Consider the following 26,618-nt stretch of genomic DNA (forward strand, 5'->3'; position numbering starts at 1 on the left):
CTTGCTGCATGCAACACTCCCACTTATTTCAGTGAGAGGTACATGCTCCTTAGACTGCAGAATCAGGTTCAAATTTAAACCTGTGAAATAGTCCCCTCCTTTTCTTGCTTAGTCTTTTCTGGTTAACTTCCATAAATATGCCATATTGCTCATGCTCTCTGATTAGATAAGTCCAGTTGTTATAACAGTTTGAGTTTGTAGAAGTCATTAACCACAGTTAGCCCTAAGACCATTGGCCTCCGCATTTAAAAGCAGAGATATTGAATGTCCCATTAGGTTTATTTTGCTATATTATATGTATATTCAGCCATATTTTGAAGACTAAGTACCCTCAAATAAAACCTGAACCTATGTCTAAGTTCAAAATATTTTGATACCATATTTGTTTCGTTTTTACACATTTCACACATTTTCATACAACTCTGCACATCCTGGGTCTGCCTGGGATAAGCAGACATGCCTTTTGGAGAAGCGGGTGCTCAGAATCTCTGGAAATCAGACCCAAGGGTGTCAATTTGGGCCTCCAAATTTAGGCTTCAACCCAGCAAAGTATTTAATTAAGTGCTTAACTTTAAGCACTTGGGTAGCTCCATTGGGTTTAATGTAATCTTAAAATTACTCTGTTAGACTGGGGCCTTAGAACACTTCTGAAAATTTGGTTGTATATCTGTAGATGTTCACTCATCTCCAGTTAGTATCCGATAGTAAATGTATGTTACAGCTACTGAGTAGAACTTCAGTGTGCAGGGTAACCCTTTCAGCAAAGTCCCTTCAATATGCCAGAAGGTGGGAAGGACAAGAGAAATAGAATTCCAGGATTACGCATATTTTTATGATGATTAAGGTAGAGAACAAAACTGCCTGGTACAGCGTATGGTGACAAGGCATTGGATTGCTGCTAACGTCTCTACGTGAAATTCTGGCCCCATCAAAATCGATTGGACTTTTGCCATTGACTTTCAATGGGGTTAGGATTTCTGTCTCTCCTAATCATTTTCTCTTCTATTTCTGCTGCTAGTCCTTGTAGAATGTTCATATAAATTCCCCATCCTCCCCTCTCTTCTTTTTGGTACTGCTATCCTGTCTGTGTCACTTTCTCTGAGTGTTTTGAAAGTGACTGTACTAATTTTTTTCCACCGGAGACCGGCCTTTATCTCATTATTTAGTTTTAAAGACAAACTCAATGTGCTCGGTTGTTGTGCATGTGAAAATTACAGTGTTTGTAACACATGTACTCTAATTAAATTGTTCCCATCCGGTCGAAATATAAGTCCTTGACTAGTGCCTTTAGGTCACCCCGTGTGGATCCATTAACATGCAGCAGTAGAGCACTGTGCCTTGGCTTGCAGCTAAGCACCATTTTAATCACCTTTTATTAGAACATCTCCCTTTTGGCGTAGAACTGGTTAGCACAGGGGATTGGTAATGAGATGCCTTTTGCAGTGATATGCTGGAAGGGGCTCCTGAGAGTATCTTGTTAAAATTCTGCTGTAATTTGAAGGGAGGTGTGGTTGGGGGATAGGGAAGATTTCTGTGTCTTGAATGGAGAGCAACCCATTTTCTGGAGATTATTTAATCATTCTTCCCAGGGATGATTTATCTGTGGGCTCATAAAAATATTTCTGAAAAGCAAATGTTTTGCCTGTGAAATACACTAGATTGTGCAAAGTGTCAGGTAATTTGATGTTAAAGAAATCCCAAGGGAAGGAACCCCATGGAAAATTTTCTAGAAGAATATACATCCGAAGCTCCCTAGACACAATCTCCTGCTCCATTTCTAATTATGCAAATTGGATGGTGTGGTGCACCGTCAATATAGTTAGGGTATTTATAAGCACTAAATATTTCTAACAAAGGACACTTAATATAAATGCATTTGCAAGCTGATGGTGTTTCCTTCGTTGGTCATGTTATAGTGATGACATAGCATTTCTTTTAAAATGGGAAATAAATAAATAGATTACCTCATCCTCTACCCCTGCTCTCAGCAAGTGAATAATCCCTATATATAGATGTGTGATTACTGATTGATTTGCTGATGGCATGCCAAGCACTGTGAAAACATAGAGGCGATAGAAGGTGAAATTGACAGCAAAACTTCCATTGACTTCAGTGGGGCCAGCATTTAGTATTTCACCCATCGTCCCTGCCCAAGGCGCTTACAGTCTAGCAGCTAAGGGTATGTCTACACTTGCAGAGTTTTTGCACGGTCAGTTTCACTGGTGATAGTGAATCAGTGAAAGAAAAGCGCTGGTTTGTGTACTCACTTTCACAGGTGTCAGAGAGTGTTTACATTTGCAGCATTTCCATTGTCGATGAGAGCAGCGCTCTAGGGCTGCTATCCCACAGTGCAGCTCTCTCCATTTTGACGATAGGTCTTGTGGGAAGGGGTTGGGCATGATCGCAGAGCATCCTAGGTCCCTGCCCAGCCTCCTCTCCCCAAACACTGATCAGCTCCCTTAGCTCAGCATTGCTCCAAGCAGGGGATTGTTTGCTCCATGGAGCAGGCATTGTCACCTGGCTGGATGATAAGTGAGCAGGAAGGGGAGTTTCAGGGGCTCTACAGGGGGAGGGGTCAATGTCTGTTTACCTAGCGTCAGAGCAGCAGAGCTGCTGGCCAGAGTGGTCACCTAGGCACTGTGGGATATCCTCCGGAGGCTAAAAGCTGTGTAAACAGGAAGAACATGTCTTCACTTGCACATCACCACAAAAGTATCACCAGTAAAAGCTGTATGCCTTTCGTGGAGGTGGTTTTCTTTTTGTGGTGAAACTCAGAAGTTTCACCACAAAAAAGTCATTGACAAGTGTAGACGCTCCCACGTTTTTTGCACAAAAAAGGGACTTTTTCCGCTTTAAATGGCAAGTGTAGACAGACCCTTAGACTTTAAGAAAGGAATGCTTAAACTCAGCAGCTCCCATAGATTCCCATTCAGTCCAATGACTCGTTATTGCAACTCATTGAAATGCACTCACACAAATGAATATTTAACCCAGATAAAAGTTCTGTATTTTGAACATCTTTTGTGCTGGTGCCTTTTTTTTTTTTGCATCTGGACTCAAGCACTGGACCAAAATAAAATATACAATTTTATAAAATATATAATTACTAATACCTAGAAGTATATACTTAGAACCACCCCTCTCCAGTATTAGAGCTGTAGGATTCACCTTTTCTGTTTGATATTTTCCTCTCTATCTGTTCAGATGTGAAAGAAAATGAAGACTAGCAGCTCGGGTGCAGAATTAAAAGCAGATCAGAATCAGCAACCTGTTTCCCATTGCATGGCCTAAATCTTCAGCTGGGAATTGGACCACAAAACTCACTCCCTGAGCATGACTTGAACATGCAGATAAGGTATTCAAGCATACTACAAAACTCTCTTCTTTTTATTACCTTTCTTTCCTCTTTGATGCATTAGGATTTCTAAAGGAAACATTCTGACAATAAAAACTGGTGGTTTGCAGTCTCTGCTAGGTTATGATGATTCACACAAGGTGGTATACTGGAATACTACTTTTCTATAGGGGTGTAAGAAAAAGGATCATTGTAGGAACCAGTGAATACAGTACACGTGTACTATAAATCAGTAAGACAGAGAAAAAGAAGAACCAGTTGGATAAATTGAGACAGTTAAAGGATGAATGATCACTACTAGGTTAATAAACAAGAGACTCCAATACGCCTGTCATTCATGCCTTCAAAGATTTGCTCAATAAGACTAATTCAGATCTGTCACATGAAACTGAACTGTGCCTTCTAAGAAGTAGCTCTCACCTATCTCCTATATGTGTTTCCTGTTTAAGTTATCATCTACACACACAGGTTGCACCGGTTTTACTAAAATCAGTGTTTAAATATATTTAGTTAAGCTGTTACAAACAGCTGCACTTACGTACTTAAATTGACTTATAATAGAGACATATTGATCAAGATTTCAAATTAAGCTAACTCAGTATAAACCAGCTGTAAACCTATTCAAATATGTTGACACAGGGATTTGCCTCAGTTGAACTAAGGGTTCGTCTGCACTGCAGCTTGTGTAGACATGCCCTGCTAGCTGTACTGTAGGTAGCTCGCTAAAAATAAAAGTGAAAACACTGAGGTATGGGCTTCAGCACTGGCTGTACAAGCCAGTCTGACCCCCCCTGAGTCCGTGATCACTTGCGAAGAGGTGCTGAAGCCCACGGTGTGGTGTCCTCGCTCATGGGTGGTGGGTATAATAGGCAAGGGGTGGCTATAATAGGGTTGTGGTGGGTGGGGAGGTCTGGCGGGGGAGGTGAGAAGCAGGTGAGTGAACGGCAGCTGGGTGGGGGAGGAGGTGAGCAGAGGGGGGAAACTCACAGTGGGGGGTGAAGAGATGAGTGGCGAGTCAGTGGTGGGCAGGAGTGGGGCCTGGGGAAGAGCAGGTGTGAAGTGTGGCGGGGCTGTGGGCAGAAGAGGTGGGACAAGGAGTTAGCCTCCCCCTGGGGAAGTTTCACCCACTGCCCACTTCTGTTTTTAGCAAGCTACCTAGAGTACAGCTATCATGGGTAACGTCTACACAAGCTGCCATTCACCCCCTCACCTGCAATGTAGATGTACCCAAAGTCCATGTAAAAAAAAATTGTGAAACCTTGTGTGTGCAGACAAGATCTATATTATATTGATTTATTTTGATCTGGAACTCTTCTGGCATAATCTGCTTAATGGCCAGCATAATTGTACAACTGCAATGTTAAGCATCAGCGTGAATTTTTGGTCTTGTTATGAATTTGACTGACTGGAAAATTTTTCTGGAATGGTCTACGTGTTTTCCTTGCAATGGGATTTAACCCACATATTTGTCATCCAGGGTTTGTTTTGAAATTAATTTTATTAATTTATTCCAAACAGGATATCCCCCTAAATTTTGTCCTGCAAAAAATTGTATGGGTTCCTCTCATCAGTAATTATATTCCTAATGGATGTGTCTGGCTGTATAGTACATGATTTATGGACACACTAATGAGAAATATTGAATTCCATCAGGACAAATGGCCATGTACCGTATAGCCAGGCAGTTAGGAATTCCGTCATATATAGAATATTTGTCCCTCTAGGAATTTATGGTTTAGGCTGTCCAGGAGTCCGTCCTGATCAATCCTAGAACTAATCTTATTATTTATAGGCCCAAATGTTTGTCCTCTTGGAAATCCTCATCCCAAAGATTAATTCTGTGGCATATGTCTGTACTTCAGTGAATTGAGTTTGTTTTCTTGCCAGGAATTCAGTATGTATACAACTTTTTTAAGGGTCATATTCATTTTGGCTGGGATTGTCAAGGGCCTAAGAGAGTTAGGTACCCAAATTCCAACGGATTTCACTGGAATTTGGGTAACTGTCTCTCCCAGGCATGTCTGAAAATTTCAGCCTTCAAAAGTATGAGGGGTTTAAACCTGTAGCTACCTATAAGTTCCTCATTGGTATTTTTGCTGCATACTATGGCCACTCAGAACTTCACTGGTATGGGGATAGAACTGATATTGTTCCTAGGTAAAATAATGAAGTGGCTGATATGGGACTCAATAAAAGAATTACAGGAGGGTAATAAAATCCAATCAACATGGATTTATGGAAAATAGATCCTGTCAAATTAGCTTGATATCTTTTTTTTTTTTGGACAAGGTTATAAATTTGGTTGGCAAATGTAACAGTGTTGATGTAATATACTTAGACTTCTGTAAGGCATTTGCTTTGGTGCTGCACGACATTTTAATTAAAAAACTGGACTAATACAAAATTAACATGAAATGAATTAAATACTGCCTGGCTGACAGATATAAATATGTAAATTGTAGTTGGGGAATCATCAAGAGAATGTGGGATCCATCCGGGATCAGTTCTTAGCCCTACGCTGTTAATCATTTTTATTGATGACCAAGAAGGAAACATAAAGTGATTGCAGAGCAAGTTTACAGATGACACAAAGATTAGGGGAGTGGTAAATAATGAAGAGGATAGGTCACTGATAGAGAGCAATCTGGATCTCTTGGTAAGCAGGGCACAAGCAGATTCTCTACTTTACTGTACGCATCTAGGAACAAAGAATCCAGGCTATACTTACAGAAAGGGGGACTATCCTGGGAAACAGTGAGTCTTAAAAAGACTTAGGAGTCATGGTGGATAATCAGCTGAACATGAGCTCCCAGTGTGATGCTGTGGCCAAAAGGGCTAATGTGATTCTTGGATGTTTGACAGAGTGCTGGGAATCTAGAGCTGACCCAGCATTCTGGTCACTGTGTTACCAGCTATTACCCCCCTAGAATGGATTTAATTGGGGGCAGGGATAGATGTTCAACGGCTTAATTAGGCAGGATGCTGATGACCTTATGAAAGCAATCAACTGGGAACAGATAAAGAACAGGAAGGAAGTGCAAAAGTGGGGAGGCTAGCAGGAATCAGGGGGATACAGGATGGTAAGATCTTACCCTCTCCCTTCCTGGAGGGTGGATTAAGTGGGGAATTTACTTCCAACTGTATGCTGTTGCGCAAAGCTGTACTGGAGAATTGGTGGAGGTCACCCAATAAATAACACATGGGTGCTTAGAAACTCGTAAGCATCCGGCCTGTTTGTGGTGGTCCAAAGGGCAGAGAAGGGAACCTGTTAACAGATCTCAACTAAGAATAAGGAGGCTATGACCTATGTACTTGGAACTGGTGGGATTGCTGCTGGAATACTGTGTCCGCAGTTCAAGAAGGAAGTTGATAAATTGGAGAGGGTTCAGAGAGGAGCCGTGAGAATAATTAAAGAACTAGCCAACCTGCTTTATAGCAATAGACTCAGAGATCTCAGTCTATTTAGCTTAATAAAGAGAAGATCATGGGGTGACTTGTTCATAGTCTATATGTACCTACCTGGGGAATCGAAATCTGAAAATGGGCTCTTCCCAATGTAGCAAAGAAAAAAATATAACAAGATCTAACACTGGAAATTGAAGCTAAACAAATTCAGACTGGAAATTAAGTGCACATTTTTAACCGTGAGGGTAATTAACCATTGACACAACTTACTAAAGATTTTGACGGGTTCTGCATTGCGGGGAATTTTAAAATAAAGATTGGATGTTTTTCTAAAAGATACGCTTTAATATTTCAAACAGGAATTATTTGGGGGAAGTTCTATGGCTTGTGTTATGCACCAAGTCAGACTAGAAGATCTAGGTGATCCCTTTTGGCCTTAGACTCGATGAACTCAGATTCATCTTGTTCTATATGCAGACTCTTCTAATATCGAAGTTAGAGAAGAATGTTTATTAGCTGTTAGTACCAAGGCCTATAACTCACACAGTTGATACCATTCTGATTCTAATCAGTAGAGAGCAGTGACACACATACATGCTAACCAGTATATTAAAGAAGAGAAAGTAAGAATTGTATTCATAATGCTAAAGGCTGGTGAACATTTAGTGAGTTATAAAAACACTTTTTAATAATATATTGGCTTATTGTATTACTTACTCACATCCACTAAACTTGATCAAATGCCTTCTCATTGGTATGCTTGTGGTTTTGACCTTTCTGGCTATATGCCTTCATTTGTAGATATCTGTTTTATCTGAAACTCAAAAACAACAATAATATTTTGAAGGGGAAAAAAAGGTTGTAACACATGCGCAAGGTATGATCTAGATCCTTAACTGGTGTAAATCTGCCATAGCTCCTTCGAATGCCATGGAGCTAGGCCAGTTTACACCAACTAAAATCTGGCTCAATATATGTATTTGCAATATAATGTGAATGTATGCATCTCAGAGTTCTTTGACAAGATCATAGAATGAAAACTTTGACAGGGCCTGAGGATCGTGGTGAATGCTTTCTTCAAAATCACTTTGATAAATTTAACCCCAATAAAATATTCAAAAGGATACAAGGGTGCATGATAAACAGAATAGCCAAAGCTAAAGAAATACAGGATCATAGCATTCATAGGTGGAAAAGACTTATCTTGAAAATGGAGTCCATATTCCTGCAAGGCAGGATGCAGTCAGGTAATTTTAATTTTGGTGTTTCTGAACTTTTGAGTGCTTTATTTTGTAATCTTTATAATGTGGTTTTACTGGATGTAAATGCCTTTTTTAAAAAATCAAATGAAAAAAACAGGAATTCTATCACGTGGCATCATATTGATGCTCACATGGTCATCAGCAGGGTTGGAATCTTTTGATCAATAACCCAGACCTCTGTCACTTGAGCTATGGGAGTAACAGATAGAGAGGATGGCAACCTTCTATTGCTAAGTAACAGCACTAGAGGGGAATGAGAGGTACACCATGCCAGTTTCATGGATGTCTGCTGTCAGCAGAGAAGTGATGAGACTTGGGAATACTAGCTTCCACTCCAGGCTCTGGAGGAGAGTCTGGCTTCTACTGCGATCTAAATTTGACTCCTCCTGCCCTGTCCCTGTCCTAGACCTGTCTCCTCTTCATGCCTGACTCCTCATCCTAGTCCCAGGCTCCACTTCCCTGGCTCTCAGTTCCAGTCTCCTTCACTACACTCCTCATCCAATCTCAGGCTCCTTCTCCACTCTCATCCTGCCAAGCCATTCCCAGTCTCTCTTTCTCCTCCCCCCTCCCAACAGCATCCAGTCCCAGTCTCCATCCCTCCCCAGGCTCTTTGTCTCAAGTTGCTCCTCCTCTCCTCCCCACCTCCCCACCTCCCCACCTCTCCTCCTTCATTCCCCTGGCTCTTGTGTCTTCTGCATTCAGTCAGGCCATTTCCTCTTCCACGCTGCCTGTGCCCCTGCAAAAGGGGTCATTCAGAGAACAGGAGACACTGGGTCACTGCTCTTAGATTTATAGCTGCTTTGGGTTGACAATATCACCCCTGAATCCCCCAGCTGGGCTCCAGGACTATAAGGAACCTTGTTACCCACTGCCTACAGCAAGAGAGAGTCTTGTGATAGCTGGGTATCAGCTCCCTAGCATCACCAATCTTTCTGACACTCAAGCTGTGTCAGCCCTAACTTCGCCTGGCAGGTTATCAATAGGTGCATCCTAGTCTGAGGCCCTTTGAATTGTTCCCTTGAGATATCCAGTCCTTGCCACTGGTGACTCAGAAATTTCGGATCTTCTGCCCCCAAAGGTGTAGTGTACCCCAGTTTATCAGTTTTGCCTTAAACCACACCTCCTGTAAACCATGCAGCACTTGTGAGCACTTTAATAAAATGAAAGCAGGTTTATTTAAGAAAGAATAAAGATTTAATTAGAAGTGAGAGAAAGTGATGGAAACAACTGCTTACAACACACAACAAAATCATAAAATGTGAACCTAGGTCTACACTTATGAATAGTTACCTTTCCTATCTAATAAAGTAGGCTCCCGCCCTCCCTCACTGCCTCCTTTCTCCCCCCCCCCCCCCCCCCCGGCCGTTCAGTCTGTTGCAGAGCTGTCTGCTTTCACAAGAACTAGGATCCAAATGTTCATGAAAGCCCACCCCCTTTCCTTAAGTGATTTCCTCAGCAAATGGCTACAGAGAGCATTTCCCTACACTCTGTTACACTGAGGCAGTCTTTTTTCTTTATTCATAGCCAGAAGGGTCTCCTGCCTGCTATAATGCTCCTTTTCACCTCCAAGTGGTTACAATCATTTGCAATTGTCCTTGATGATTTTCCATTAACAGTTCTGGGATGTGGCAAGAGTAGAGACACTGGAATCTTGCATTACCTTTCCAGCTGACATGGGAGGGGTGTATGTCAAGTCCCTCTTGCTTAAGTAGATCATCACTCAGACATCTTACCCTCCCGGTGACCGATTTCTTTACACACACGCTCAAGAAAGTCTTGTTACAGCTTCACAGTTAAAATCCAAGTCCATAAAGCAGACTTTCAATATAAAGACATTATTCCTTAAATATTACCCACACATACATATCACAATGATTGAGTCTTGACAAGTTACAAGCTTTCTCTAGGTTTCTGTATAATTAGGAAGACAAAAAAGAATTTGAAGAACAGCTAGCCAAAGACTCAAAAAGTAATAGCAAAGAAAGAAAGAAAGAAAGAAAGAACATCAGAAGCAGGAAGCCTGCTAAACAACCAGTGGGGCCACTGGACGATCAAGATCTTAAAGGAGCACTCAATGGTCTTTGGAAAATAAGGCCATTGCGGAGAAACTAAATGAATTCTTTGTCTTCACGGTTGAGGATGTGAGGGAGATTCCCAAACCTGAGCCATTCTTTTTAGGTGACAAATCTGAGGAACTGTCCCAGATTGAGGTGTCATTAGAGGAGGTTTTGGAACAAATTGATAAACTAAACAGTAATAAGTCACCAGGACCAGATGGTATTCACCCAAGAGTTCTGAGGGAACTCAAATGTGAAATTGCAGGACTACTAACTGTGGTATGTAACCTATCATTTAAATCAGCTTCTGTACCAAATGACTGGAGGATAGCTAATGTGATGCCAATTTTTAAAAAGGGGCTCCGGAGGTGACCCCGACAATTACAGACCAGTAAGCCTGATTTCAGCACCAGAGAAACTGGTCGAAACTATAGTAAAGGACAAAATTGTCAGACACATAGATGAACATAATTTGTTGGGGAATAGTCAACATGGTTTTTGTAAAGGGAAATCATACCTCACCAATCTACTAGAATTCTTTGAGGGGGTCAGCAAGCATGTGGACAAGGGGGATCCAGTGGATATAGTGTATTTAGATTTTCAGAAAGCCTTTGACAAGGTCCTTCACCAAAGGCTCTTAAGCAAAGTAAGCAGCCACAGGATAAGCGGGAATGTCCTCTCCTGGTTAAAACATAGGAAACAAAGGGTAGGAATAAATGGTCAGTTTTCAGAATGGAAAGAGGTAAATAGTGGTGTCCCCCATGGGTCTGTACTGGGCCCAGTCCTATTCAACATATTCAGTCTATTCAGAACTATCTGGAAAAAGGGGTAAACAGTGAGGTGGCAAAATTTCCAGATGATACAAAACTACTCAAGATAGTTAAGTCCCAGGCAGACTGCAAAGAGCTACAGAAGGATCTCTCAAAACTGGGTGACTGGGTAACAAAATGGCACGTGAAATTCAATGTCAATAAATGCAAAGTAATGCACATTGAAAAACATAATCCCAGTTCTACATATAAAATGATGGGGTCTAAATTAGCTGTTATCACTCAAGAAAGATCTTGGAGTTATTGTGGATAGTTCTCTGAAAACATCCACTCAATGTGCAGCAGCAGTCAAAAAAGTGAAAAGACTGCTGGGAATCATTAAGAAAGGGATAGATAATAAAACAGAAAATATCATATTGCCTCTATATAAATCCATAGTACGCCCACATCTTGAATACTGCATGCAAATGTGGTTGCCCCATCTCAAAAAAGATATACTGGAATTGGAAAAGGTTCAGAAAAGGACAACAAAAATTATTAGGGGTATGGAATGGCTTCCGTATGAGGAGAGATTAATAAGACTGGGACTTTTCAGCTTGGAAAAGAGACGCTAAGGGGAGATATGATAGAGGTCTATAAAATCATGACCAGTGTGGAGAAAGTAAATAAGGAAGTGTTATTTACTCCTTCTCATAACACAAGAACTGAGGGTCACCAAATGAAATTAATAGGTAGCAGGTTTAAAACAAACAAAAGGAAGTATTTTTTTTCACATAATGCACAGTCAACCTGTGGAACTCCTTGCCAGAGGATGTTGTGAAGGCCAAGTCTATAACAGGGTTGAAAAAAGAACTAGATAAATTCATGGAAGATAGGTCCATCAATGACAGGTTTCAGACTCCAGCGAGAAACTGTTGAATTGGAATTCATTTGCAAATTTGATACAATTAACTTAGGCTTGAATAGAGACTGGGAGTGGCTAAGTCATTATGCAAGATAACCTATTTCCCCTTGTTTTTTCCTACCACCCCCACCCCCCAGACGTTCTTGTTAAACCCTGGATTTATGCTGGAAATGGCCCACCTTGATTATCATACACATTGTAAGGAGAGTGATCATTTTAGATAAGCTATTAGCAGCAGGAGAGTGGGGTGGGAGGAGGTATTTTTTCATGCTTTGTGTGTATATAAAAAGATCTTCTACACTTTCCACAGTATGCATCCGATGAAGTGAGCTGTAGCTCACGAAAGTTATGCTCAAATAAATTGGTTAGTCTCTAAGGTGCCACAAGTACTCCTTTTCTATTTAGGTCCATCAATGGGTATTAGCCAGGATGGGCAGAGATGGTGTCCCTAGCCTATGTTTGCCAGAAGCTGGGAATGGGTGTCCGGGGATGGATCACTTGATGATTACCTGCTCTGTTCATTCCGTCTGGGGCACCTGACATTGGCCAATGTCTGAAGACAGGATACTGGGCAAGATGGACCTTTGGTCTGACCCAGTATGGCTGTTCTTACATGTTACTCTTTACGGATAAATATCCTGTAAGACCTGTGTTTGGTGTAGTCAGTTTGTCAGGAGTGAGGTGACAATAGTTTGTAAAGAACAGGGGACACTTCGCCAGTGGGTGTGTCTCTCTCTCTTTCTCTCTCTCTCTCACTCACTCACACATCATTGCCTTTCAGAATGGTCTCTCTGTTTCAGAAAAGCCTGTCCCCCTGCAATTTTGTTTTCATTCTGTCAGCTTCCAGTTCTTTCTCTCCTCAGTTGCTTCTCACTCCAAAGCCATTTTCTTTACATTCAAGCCTCTATCTGGCACATATCCAGTTGCTTCCGGGCACACACATCTACTCTCTGTCCTTTGCTTTTGCTTTTTAACATCTTTTCTCTCTCCTCATTTTCTTCCTCACACACCAGCCCTTCTTTGAGCCCCTAACATTTCTCCTGCAGTTTCTGTCCTGCCCTTTGTTCATTACAACATTTTCAATGTTGCTTATTGCTGCTGCTACTCACTATACAACACTGCTGAGCTCATAAGTAAAAAAAGTAAGATGACGCTTTGTGATGGCATATAAGGTTCTTCACGTTATCTTGGAGAACATGAGTCCCAAAACATTTTGATTGAGCTTATATTTTGTTGGGGGGGGGGGTGGATGAGAGATTTTTCTTTTATTTAAGGTTTGGTTCTGTGACTTAAATTTCAAAAACAAAAATGGGTTTGGGTTTTTTCATTTCCACATGTTCTCCCATCTCTTCTTGTATCTAATCTAATCTCTTTCTATACAGCATTTATCATCATGGTATCTGCATGTTTAAAGAGACTTACTGTATGCAAGTGTAATGAAGAATGATTGGTTCTTTCAGACAGTCATTTAATCCATAGGAAATTGTGTCTCAGTTGTCACTGCAGGAATGTAAAAGTAAAATGTACATTAAAGAAAACCTAATTCAGAACAGATCTTTGGAACCCTTCACTCACATAGAATTTTCACAAAGGCGGAAAAGGCATTTACACAGTAATACCAAACAAATTTTATAGGATCGGTATCATGTAATTAATACCAAATGAGATACTAATATTTACAAGACACCCTCAGCAAAATAGGAACATTACAAAAAGTTGCTAATAATTTTTTCTTCCTTTGGAGAGTAGCAAACGGAACCATGAGAAACTCATTTACTCTTATGTTGTTATATTCTCTAATTCTGTTAGATGTCCTGTATAAGTTAGGTTTCAGAGTAACAGCCGTGTTAGTCTGTATTCGCAAAAAGAAAAGGAGTACTTGTGGCACCTTAGAGACTAACCAATTTATTTGAGCATAAGCTTTCGTGAGCTACAGCTCACTTCATCGGATGCATACTGTGGAAAGTGTAGAAGATCTTTTTATACACACAAACCATGAAAAAATGGGTGTTTACCAATACTGTGGAAAGTGTAGAAGATCTTTTTATACACACAAACCATGAAAAAATGGGTGTTTACCACTACAAAAGTTTTGTAGTGGTAAACACCCATTTTTTCATGGTTTGTGTGTATAAAAAGATCTTCTACACTTTCCACAGTATGCATCCGATGAAGTGAGCTGTAGCTCACGAAAGCTTATGCTCAAATAAATTGGTTAGTCTCTAAGGTGCCACAAGTACTCCTTTTCTTTTTGCTGTATAAGTTAGTAATCATGTTCGTTTTGTATATAATAAAATGGGATCAAAATGATTGATAGAATTTTGCACTTGCCTAAAAGAGAGGAAGCAAATGCATAATGAGGTTTTATGTGAGGGATTTAATGGAATCTTTTGGAATGAAATTCTTAAAATGAATAACAATTAACAGCCTTTACTTGTCATGCACATGCAGACACACAGTTTCTCCATTCTTCTTTTGGCAAGTGTATAAAGATTTGGAACATTATTCTATTTCCAGCAAGAAAACTCTTGGATTCATTATTATTCTGAATTTTTAATTTGAACTCAGGAGTACCGCTGGATGAGTAAAGAGCAGGTTTTTAGTACTCACTGTGCGATGTCCGTACAAATAGTAAGAGGATTAAGTGTCATTGCTCAAAATTTTACCTAATTATTTTTGAGGGCATGGTTCATATATATTGAATCTTCCACTGTCATAGATGGTTTGTCCAAAAGTAATTTAAGAAAAAAAGACTTAAGTAACATACATTACATTTGTGATTTTCATCCTAAAGGATCCTAAAGCACATTGCAAGTGATTCTATGTAGGAATTAACTCACTCACCACTAGAAATGGAGTGAAGCAACTGTTTAACAGCACAAGACCAATGGATCTCAACCTTCTCTGTAATGTGACCTCACCTTACCACAGAAATAAATTCAGGACCCCTCTCCCATCTAGCCATAAAAAGGGAGGGTAGCTATGATCCCCCTGGAGCTATTCATGACCACCTTGGGGTTGAGAACCCAGGTATTGGACAACAGATTATAACAGGCTGAGGAGACAGTTAAACCACAAATGGATCTTAGGTGGACATGAAATTTGGTGAGGACACTGAAATTAATTAGGCTGCAAAAAAAGAAGAAGAAAAAAGTGCCAGGATATTCTTAATGGTGACCACAAGCGACTAGGGCCTTGATTTTCTATTTCATGCAAAAGACAGCACTTCTTGTTGCCAAGTGTCCCTTAATAGCCTGCTGAGTCATTGTTTAAAACTGATTCAAAGGGAAAACTGTCACCTGCTGAATCATTAACACATTTTCCACAGTAGTTGGGTATTGCCTGGAGGACTCCCATCCAAGCACTGACTAGGTCTGACCCTGATTTGCTTACAAGATCTGAGGACAGCTCAGTCTGAGGTAACATGGCTGCTAGCTAATCTCTTTTAGCATTTAAAGGAATTACGCATGCACATCAAGAGGAGAATATTCTTGTTCAGCTCCCAGAAAGAACATTCATTAGAAAAAGGATAAGACTTAAGCACCCAGCCTGTCTGTAAGGCCCTACCTACATTATTGAAATCTTCTAAAAATCTCTTGCCATTGCTAACGTGAGTTCAGCCCCCATTTCATTTAGCAATGGTGTGAGCCAAGTGTAGTGGACCACTGGGTTTTCTATTGCACTGTGTCAGTTATAGCTGCTCTGTGTAGACAGGGCCATATTCATCTAAAACAACAGATTGAAATGTACTATAAGATTGTCAAATAACTTTATATTCTGAAGTGAGCAAATTATGAGATTTTAACAGAAGTTACAAGTTTCACCATAAAAACAACAGGCTACATAAGAAAAATACAATTCCCTCCAATAATCCCAGAGGTCCCCCACAGCCTTATACGTCCCCTTCTGTGTTGTCAGAGAACAACCAGCTCTCACCTCATTGCTATTTGGAGGTGACTAGCTGGCCCACTCTCTTTTCTCTATTCTTCAGCATGCTTAGCTCTTCAGAATCCTAAGGGAGTAATGCTGAATGGCCAGTCCTGGCTATAGCTGGGACCTGGAAAGGTTTTTCTGGTTCCACTGCTTTAGATGCCATTGACCATTGAATTCTGGGAGGGTTTTTTTGTCTCCTTCCTCTGAAGCATCAGGGATGGTCACAGTTTGAGATGGGACACTGGGTGGGGTGGGTCAGGGCTTTGAAGTAGCATCAAGCATTCTCTGTCTCAGATGGTTGGCTGTCTGGTTCTTGCTGACATGCTCAGGGTCTAACTGATTACCATATGTGAGGTCAGGAAGGAATTTTCTCCCAGGTCTGACTGGCAGTGACCTTGGGGGTTTTTCAGGTTCCTCTGCAGTGTGTGGGATGGGGCACCTGCCAGGATTATCTGGGTGCATCTCAATCATTTTCCTGCCATTGTGTGTGTGTGGAGGGGGGCACTCAGGCAATGATGCAGCTCGGTCCCTCCTATTCTCTGCCTGTGGCACATAATAGTCTAGTCTAGTATCATTTACTTTGATCTCATTTCTGTTAGGTGGTATAGTGTGTGGGTGGCATAGGTGGCCTGTGAAGTATAGGAGGTCAAACTAGATGATCTGGTGATCCCTTCTAGCCTTTAAGTCTACGAGCTTTTAACTCTCTGTGGGTAACAGACTTCCTAGAGTGTGTTGTCAGAAAACATTTTTCAATAAAACTGATGTGTGTCACTTGCTTATTAATCATTTAAAAGAGACAAATCTCCTCCTCTCCCCAACAGAGCATCAGAATGAGTCTTGCAGTACTGAACTGTCTCCCCTATTGCAATAACTCAGATTTGCTTTGTCGTAGCTACTATCCTGCCTCATGCCTCAAGGCCGGATTCTGCCACCTTTACTCCATTGAAGTAAGCAAGATTACTTACAGAGGAAGATGCTACTTAACACAAATAAGGATGGCAGAATCTGGACCATTGATTTTAATAGGAGGATTTTAGGGGGGAAGGTACTACTTAAAAAAGGATCAGACAAAATTATTTACACAAAATCCCTGTGCACAGCAAAATGTCTGGGTTTTATCTTGTTGGCTCCTTGGATTTAGAATCCCAGTGGGATGACCTATAGCCAGATCATTTTTAATTAAAGTGGAATGTAAATATTCCAGTAAATCTGCTCTTGATTCAGAATCTTTTCCCTCAGCCTCCCTCTGTTCTTCAAGATACCTGAAAGAGCTGAAAGGTGTAAGACCATAACCTCTTACGGTTTCTGTCAAAATTACAATGCAAATAATTAAACTGGTTGTCAGCTGTTTTGATCCTTCAAAAATATGTTTCCTTTGTCCATAACATAGATGGGTTATTATTAGTAAGTTTTTGTAAATCCGCAGCCAAAATGTCAAATATATTGTATTTTACTTGAATATCTGTTTATCTGAGGGGTGGAAATGATCTCAACAATCCTCTTTATTCCCCCCAAAATAATCATCTTTTCTTTTCCTTCAGTCTCGAAGGAAATTTAATTGCAAAGAAACTTTCAAAATCTCCCAGCGAGCACAGGATTCCTAAACAATAAAAGCTGTCTTTCCAGTGGGATAAATCTCTTCCAAACAAAGACATTTTATTTTCTGAGCACAGGAACACAGAGGTGGTTTCGTCACTCTATTCACACAGGAAAGCTCCTCGTAGGTAGTTTACAATGTCTGAAAGACCATAAATATATACAGATAGTGTGTGCCCAAAGTCTTACACTAATCACAACTGAACACTTCTGATTTTGTTAACAATGGGGAGCCCTTCAGCTACTGGCAATGCCAGTGAAGCTTAGACTGTGAGCTCTTTGGGGCACGGACTGTCTTGTTGTTCTGTGTTTGTTCAGCACCTAGCACAATGGGGTCCTTGGCCAGGACTGGGTCTTCTAGGTGCTACCATCATACAAATAATAAATAGTAAGGAAGCAGCTCACTTTGCCCCTATGGGAATGGAGACTCTCACTCTGTTCTGCAGTAATGGCCAAGCAGAGAGCATTGTACTGATGGGCACAGGAGAAGAGCGTTCTTTGGCTTAGTAACTTTGCCATGACTAGAGCTGGGAGAACAATGAGAGTATCGCTGCTTATTCAGAGAGGTTGGCCTTGTGGTTCAGGCACTAGAATGGGATTCAGGAGACGTAGGTTTAGTTCCCAGCTCTGCTATGGATTTCCTGTGTGACTGTGGCCCCATCTGTAAAATGAAGATGAAAACACTACTTTTGCCTGCCTGGTCTACATGCCCTGTAAGTGCTTTAGGGCTGGGATAGTGTCTTAGGCCTGGTCTATGGTAAACATTTAGATTGACATAGCTATGTCTCTCAGGAGCATGCAAAATCCACACCGTTGAGCACTGTCACTATGCCAATCTAACCTCTGGTGTAGACACAGCTATGTCAGTGTAATAAGGTTTCTGTCAACCTAGCTCCTGCTGCTTGGTGAGGTGGAGTTCCTACAGTGAGGGGAAAAATCTCCACCATTGCTATATTCTGGGACTACGCTACAGGGTTACAGCAACATAGCTGCGGCACCATTGCTATACCGCTATAACCCCGGTAGTGTAGACTAGCCCTTAAAATGTACATGTACACATTAAAATGTACATGTACAGTGGGCCTTTAGAAGCTACTGCAGAGGCTCTCAACCTTTCCAGGTTACTGTACCCCTTTTAGGAATCTGATTTGTCTTGCATGCCCCCAAGTTTCACTTCACTTAAAAACTTCTTGCTTACAAAATAAGACATAAAAATACAAAAGTGTGACATCACAATGTTACTGAAAAATTGCTGACTTTCTCATTTTTACCACATACTTACAATATATTCCAATTGATTTATTTTATATTTACATTTCAGTGTATAATATACAGAGCAGTATAAACAAGTCATTGTCTGTATGAAATTTTAGTTTGTACAGACTTCGCTAGGGCTTTTTATGTAGCCTGTTGTAAAGCTAGGCAAATATCTAAATGAATTGATGTACCCCCTGGAAGACCTCTGTGTACCCTCAGGAATACACGTACCCCTGGTTGAGAACCACTGAGCTACTGTAATTCAAATAGGAATATATTTTATTTGAAAAAGTCCTAAAATTTGTATGGTTATACTACGGACTGACTATGCAGTAAAAATGTGAGGGAATGCAAATGTATGGAAGGGACTCACAACTGCATAATTATTATGGTATAATTCTGAATAAAATATGCACTCAGCATCCCATGGAGATATCCTTAGGACAAAATGAGGCATATGTGTACCCTTTAAATGATTCTAGAAAGTGGTTTTGTATAATGTCACTTCATTTATGCAATTAGAGTTAATGGGTCAAATCGCCAGCTGGTCTGATTTACTCCAGCAAAGTGGCAGTGGGGATGATGTACTGTATTTTGGAGAGCTTGCCTGGTAGGGCTGTCTAGCTGAGTGTCTTGTTTGGGTTTTTTTTTTAAATGGGCTTTTTTTAAATGATGCTATCAGGCATATAACTTTTTATTATCCATTGCCTTTATATATTTTCAGAGCTTTATTGACACTGGTAGAAAAGAAAATGTCAATAATCTGATCCTACATTTCCAAATAAATAGAAAAGTCTGTCAAAACATATAAAGAGTCACAGTACTGTCAAAATTTATAATCCTATACTCTTTTTTGGTATTCAATAGATCTGTTATATAGAATGAAAATGTTGAGATAATTTCAGGGGTGAACTGGAATCTCACTTAATGTTAGGAGTCTTAATGCAGTATTATGGTCTATAATAAAGGTAAGCTGGTAAAAACACTGGTAAATTGTAGTTCAGTGTTCAGTTCCAGAATATTAGAATCTCTGTGTTTGACTCACTATGTCTTTCTGTCTGACAGTTCCTAGTGCATCCCTCAGTACCTGCCCTTCACTCAGAAATGAAGTAAATGATTAAATTGGCCCAACTAACAAACATCTTCCACTCCAAAACATTTCTACTTATATTAGGCCCAGTGATCTTACAGGGAGATGAAGTTATAGAACATAAGTTAACAAAAGCTTTGGGGACTTCCATCCAGAATAACAGGCCACAACAATGCATATTGATCATAAAGGTGGCGCGGCCAGTATGCCTGAGGGATGCATAAATTCAACGTATCCCCATGGCAGCTCCCACCCGTGGGGATCCATTGGCTGTTTCTTTAAAGTTGCCCTCCTCCAGCCAGACCCCTGGGAAGGGCACTAGTACAAACACTACAAGCACTCTCGCCGCATGCAGTAGCCTTCTTTGGGGGCAGGTGGGTGAAATGTATATACACCCTCCACACCAGCCAGGGTAAATCCAGCCATTTGTGTTGCTTTATCTCTCTTGATTAGAAGGGAGCACACAGTTCATCCAATGTGAGACCTCACCTGCTCAGCACAAGTCTCTGAGAGTCTGTCTACACTCCAGTTAGACATCTGAGGCTGGCCAGTGCCAGCTGACTCGGGCTCAGGTTAAGGGACTGTTTAACTGCGAGGTGGGAGGGTCCCAGAGCATGGTCTGAAGCCCAAGCCCAGACATCTACACCTCAGTTAAGCAGCCCCTTAGCCTGATCCCCAGGAGCCCGAGTTAGCTGGCACTGGCCAGCCTCAGGTGTCTAACTGCAGTTTAGACATACCCTGATTTTATACCTCTAGCTCACATTCCACACAAGAACCTTTCCAGGGATGAGAATCTAGAGTTTCTGAAATCCAAGACTTTGACCCTTGTGTAACTTGAGGACAAAAACCCATGTTATCCTTTCTCTGTCACTGAAATTGTTTCTCCTTGCCAGCACACACAACATTTATCCTCCTTTCAGAGCATCCTGGGATTTCATACTGGCAAAATCAGTTTTGTTAGAGACATTTTTTCATTGGAAGGAAAGAAGGAATCAGACACCTTGGCAGTTTTGTTTCCACATAAATCAGCCATTAGCTGCTACCAGAGCAATTAGATCCTATGGTGATTAGAAACATATATATTCCTTAGATACCTAGATAGACCATGGTAGCTCCTGTAGTTCAGAGGTTCATCTCCACTGTGATCCCAATTCCAACTACTTAGCAAAAGACTAAGATCAGGAACTTGGACTGCCTATATTTGAAGCATCTCAGGTGAACCATTGTCAGAGAGAAGACATCAGACTAGATGGACTATTAGTCTGTTCCAGTGGAGTATTTTTCATGTTCATCTCACAGGTTTCCACAATGGTTACAGAGCAAAAATAGTAAGCATGTTTGCAACCTAAAATAATGTTTCAGTTGATATTGCTCCATAATAGCTTTCCATTTGTGTGTCTAGCCATTAAAATTGGAGTAATACAAACCTTAAGAATGTATTTTCTAATAAATAGTAAAAGCTTATTGTGGACTGGTAGCTGCAGAAATGCAATCAGCAGACCCATCTTGAGGAAGAAAAGGGGACATAGTTTAGGAGAGAGAAAAAATACTAGTAATGTCATTATATAATATACTACAGCATCTTTTCCCAAAATTAAAGCATCCATCATTATTTAGTATGAAAAGAGCTTTTAAAATATTGGTTCTAATTTACAAATGCAGTAAGATAGTAGGAGGATGGTGTACCCTGCTGGGAAAATAACAATTCCCAGGAAATAGAAGGCTTGGAGTTTCCTTTTGCTTCATGATCTATGTACTGTCACACCATATGGTTTAAATATGTCCAAGCAGATTTAATTATCATTCATCACGACACATTCAGTATTTTGAATTTGTGGCGAGCAGCATAGTCTTTTCACTTTATCTCTATAGCCGTATTCCTTATTTTGCTTACTGTGTGAGCTATTGTCAAAGAACAGCTAACATAACTCAGCCATTTAGTATTTTGCTGTTTTCAACTGGATTACCATGCTGACTAATTAATGTAACAGCTTATCATGCGAACATTCTACAATGCTGTGTTCTTTAAAAGAGGCCACGTGTGAGCTCAGCTGACAGCAGTATTAAGTGTCTGTTAATATTGCTCTTAAAACTCTTAGGCTATGTCTACACTACGAAATTAGGTTGAATTTATAGAAGTCGGTTTTTTAGAAATCGGTTTTATATATTCGAGTGTGTGTGTCCCCACAGAAAATGCTCTAAGTGCATTAAGTGCATTAACTCGGCGGAGCGCTTCCACAGTACCGAGGCTAGAGTCGACTTCCGGAGCGTTGCACTGTGGGTAGCTATCCCACAGTTCCCGCAGTCTCCGCTGCCCATTGGAATTCTGGGTTGAGATCCCAATGCCTGATGGGGCTAAAACATTGTCGCGGGTGGTTCTGGGTACATATCGTCAGGCCCCCGTTCCCTCCCTCCCCCCGTGAAAGCAAGGGCAGACAATCATTTCGCGCCTTTTTTCCTGAGTTACCTGTGCAGACGCCATACCACGGCAAGCATGGAGCCCGCTCAGGTAACCGTCACCCTATGTCTCCTGGGTGCTGGCAGACGCGGTATGGCATTGCTACACAGTAGCAGCAACCCCTTGCCTTGTGGCAGCAGACGGTACAGTACGACTGGTAGCCGTCATCGTCATGTCTGAGGTGCTCCTGGTCGCCTCTGTGAGGTCGATCAGGAGCACCTGGGCAGACATGGGCGCAGGGACTAAATTTGGAGTGACTTGAGCAGGTCATTCTCTTTAGTCCTGCAGTCAGTCCTATTGAACCGTCTTATGGTGAGCGGGCAGGCGATACGAACTGCTAGCAGTCGTACTGTACCATCTTCTGCCGAGCAGCCATGAGATGTGGATGGCATGCAGTCCTTCTGCACCGTCTGCTGCCAGCCAAAGATGTAAAAGATAGATGGAGTGGATCAAAACAAGAAATAGACCAGATTTGTTTTGTACTCATTTGCTTCCCCCCCTCCCCTGTCTAGGGGACTCATTCTTCTAGATCACACTGCAGTCACTTACAGAGAAGGTGCAGCAAGGTAAATCTAGCCATGTATCAATCAGAGGCCAGGCTAACCTTCTTGTTCCAATAAAGACAATAACTTAGGTGCACCATTTCTTATTGGAACCCTCCGTGAAGTCCTGCCTGAAATACTCCTTGATGTAAAGCCACCCCCTTTGTTGATTTTAGCTCCCTGAAGCCAACCCTGTAAGCGCCCCTCCCAGCGTCAGAGCAATGGCAAACAATCGGGCATCTGAGAGTGCTGTCCAGAGCAGTCACAATGGAGCACTCTGATGGGGCTAAAACATTGTCGCGGGTGGTTCTGGGTACGTGTCGTCAGGCCCCCGTTCCCTCCCTACCTCCGTGAAAGCAAGGGCAGACAATCATTTCGCGCCTTTTTTCATGAGTTACCTGTGCAGACGCCATACCACGGCAAGCATGGAGCCCGCTCAGGTAACCGTCACCCTATGTCTCCTGGGTGCTGGCAGATGCGGTACGGCTTTGCTGCACAGTAGCAGCAACCCATTGCCTTCTGGCAGCAGACGGTGCAATACGACTGGTAGTCGTCCTCGTCGTGTCCGAGGTGCTCCTGGCCACGTCGGCTGGGAGCGCCTGGGCAGACATGGGCGCAGGGACTAAATTTGGAGTGACTTGAGCAGGTCATTCTCTTTAGTCCTGCAGTCCTATTGAACCGTCTTATGGTGAGCGGGCAGGCGATATGGACTGCTAGCAGTCGTACTGTACCATCTTCTGCCAGGCAGGCAAGAGATGAGGATTGCTAGCAGTCGTATTGTACCATCTTCTGCCAGGCAGGCAAGAGATGAAGATGGCTAGCAGTCGTACTGTACCATCTTCTGCCGAGCAGCCATGAGATGTGGATGGCATGCAGTCCTTCTGCACCGTCTGCTGCCAGCCAAAGATGTAAAAGATAGATGGAGTGGCTCAGAACAAGAAATAGACCAGATTTGTTTTGTACTCATTTGCCTCCTCCCCTGTCTAGATCACACTGCAGTCACTCACAGAGAAGGTGCAGCGAGGTAAATCTAGCCATGTATCAATCAGAGGCCAGGCTAACCTCCTTGTTCCAATAAGAACGATAACTTAGGTGCACCATTTCTTATTGGAACCCTCCGTGCAGTCCTGCCTGAAATACTCCTTGATGTACAGGCACACCCTTTGTTGATTTTAGCTCCCTGAAGCCAACCCTGTAAGCCGTGTCGTCAGTCGCCCCTCCCTCCGTCAGAGCAACGGCAGACAATCGTTCCGCGCCTTTTTTCTGTGCGGACGCCATACCAAGGCAAGCATGGAGGCCGCTCAGCTCACTTTGGCAATTAGGAGCACATTAACCACCACACGCATTATCCAGCAGTATATGCAGCACCAGAACATGGCAACGCGATACCGGGCGAGGAGGCGACGTCAGCGCGGTCCCGTGAGTGATCAGGACATGGACACAGATTTCTCTGAAAGCATGGGCCCTGCCAATGCATGCATCATGGTGCTAATGGGGCAGGTTCATGCTGTGGATCGCCGATTCTGGGCTCGGGAAACAAGCACAGACTGGTGGGACCGCATAGTGTTGCAGGTCTGGGACGATTCCCAGTGGCTGCGAAACTTTCGCATGCGTAGGGGCACTTTCATGGAACTTTGTGACTTGCTTTCCCCTGCCCTGAAGCGCATGAATACCAAGATGAGAGCAGCCCTCACAGTTGAGAAGCGAGTAGCGATAGCCCTGTGGAAGCTTGCAACGCCAGACAGCTACCGGTCAGTTGGGAATCAATTTGGAGTGGGCAAATCTACTGTGGGGGCTGCTGTGATGCAAGTAGCTCACGCAATCAAAGATCTGCTGATATCAAGGGTAGTGACCCTGGGAAATGTGCAGGTCATAGTGGATGGCTTTGCTGCAATGGGATTCCCTAACTGTGGTGGGGCTATAGACGGAACCCATATCCCTATCTTGGCACCGGAGCACCAAGCCGCCGAGTACCTAAACTGCAAGGGGTACTTTTCGATAGTGCTGCAAGCTCTGGTGGATCACAAGGGACGTTTCACCAACATCAACGTGGGATGGCCGGGAAAGGTGCATGATGCTCGCATCTTCAGGAACTCTGGTCTGTTTCAAAAGCTGCAGGAAGGGACTTTATTCCCAGACCAGAAAATAACTGTTGGGGATGTTGAAATGCCTATATGTATCCTTGGGGACCCAGCCTACCCCTTAATGCCATGGCTCATGAAGCCGTACACAGGCAGGCTGGACAGTAGTCAGGAGCTGTTCAATTACAGGCTGAGCAAGTGCAGAATGGTGGTAGAATGTGCATTTGGACGTTTAAAGGCGCGCTGGCGCAGTTTACTGACTCGCTTAGACCTCAGCGAAACCAATATTCCCACTGTTATTACTGCTTGCTGTGTGCTCCACAATATCTGTGAGAGTAAGGGGGAGACATTTATGGCGGGGTGGGAGGTTGAGGCAAATCGCCTAGCTGCTGGTTACGCGCAGCCAGACACCAGGGCGGTTAGAAGAGCACAGGAGGGCACGGTACGCATCAGAGAAGCTTTGAAAACCAGTTTCATGACTGGCCAGGCTACGGTGTGAAAGTTCTGTTTGTTTCTCCTTGATGAAACCCCCCGCCCCTTGGTTCACTCTACTTCCCTGTAAGCTAACCACCCTTCCCTCCTCCCTTTGATCACCGCTTGCAGAGGCAATAAAGTCATTGTTGCTTCACATTCATGCATTCGTTATTCATTCATCACACAAATAGGGAGATGACTACCAAGGTAGCCCAGGAGGGGTGGTGGAGGAGGGAAGGAAAATGCCACACAGCACTTTAAGCACAGCACTTTAAAAGTTTACAACTTTAAAATTTATTGAATGACAGCCTTCTTTTTTTTGGGCAATCCTCTGTGGTGGAGTGGCTGGTTGGCCGGAGGCCCCCCCACCGCGTTCTTGGGCGTCTGGGTGTGGAGGCTATGGAAGTTGGGGAGGAGGGCGGTTGGTTACAGAGGGGCAGCAGTGGCAGTCTGTGCTCCAGCTGCCTTTGCTGCAGCTCAACCATACACTGGAGCATACTGGTTTGGTCCTGCCGCAGCCTCAGCATTGAATCCTGCCTCCTCTCATCACGCTGCCGCCACATTTGAGCTTCAGCCCTGTCTTCAGCCCGCCACTTACTCTCTTCAGCCCGCCACTTACTCTCTTCAGCCCGCCACCTCTCCTCCCGGTCATTTTGTGCTTTCCTGCACTCTGACATTATTTGCCTCCACGCATTCATCTGTGCTCTGTCAGTGTGGGAGGACAGCATGAGCTCGGAGAACATTTCATCGCGAGTGCGTTTTTTTTTCTTTCTAAGCTTCACTAGCCTCTGGGAAGGAGAAGATCCTGTGATCATTGAAACACATGCAGCTGGTGGAGAAAAAAAAAGGGACAGCGGTATTTAAAAAGACACATTTTATAAAACAGTCGCTACACTCTTTCAGGGTAAACCTTGCTGTTAACATTACATACATAGCACATGTGCTTTCGTTACAAGGTCGCATTTTGCCTCCTCCCACCGCGTGGCTACCCCCTCAACCTTCCCCCCTCCCTGTGGCTAACAGCGGGGAACATTTCTGTTTAGCCACAGGCAAACAGCCCAGCAGGAATGGGCTCCTCTGAGTGTCCCCTGAAGAAAAGCACTCTATTTCAACCAGGTGACCATGAATTATATCTCACTCTCCTGAGGATAACACAGAGAGATAAAGAACGGATGTTGTTTGAATGCCAGCAAACATACACTGCAATGCTTTGTTCTACAGTGATTCCCGAGTACGTGTTACTGGCCTGGAGTGGCAAAGTGTCCTACCATGAAGGACGAAATAAGGCTGCCCTCCCCAGAAACCTTTTGCAAAGGCTTTAGGACTACATCTAGGAGAACCGCAAATGCCAGGGCAAAGTAATCCTTTCACATGCTTGCTTTTAAACCATGTATAGCATTTTAAAAGGTACACTCACCAGAGGTCCCTTCTCCG

General features: G+C 42.6%; 1 protein-coding gene across 4 annotated transcripts in view; it reads left to right on the forward strand.

Annotated features, from left to right (window-relative positions):
* Positions 1-26,618, forward strand: part of SHISAL1 (shisa like 1) — a 313,432-nt gene that overhangs the window by 128,202 nt on the left and 158,612 nt on the right. For all 4 annotated transcript variants that reach the window (XM_084643260.1, XM_084643259.1, XM_084643261.1 and 1 more), the window contains one exon: positions 3,205-3,355. The gene's annotated coding sequence lies outside the window, so the exon portion shown is untranslated. The remainder of the gene's footprint in view (positions 1-3,204; positions 3,356-26,618) is intronic.

This window comes from Lepidochelys olivacea (genome assembly GCF_965140295.1).
Source record: "Lepidochelys olivacea isolate rLepOli2 genome assembly, chromosome: 1".
NCBI classification, from domain to species: Eukaryota; Metazoa; Chordata; order Testudines; family Cheloniidae; genus Lepidochelys; species Lepidochelys olivacea.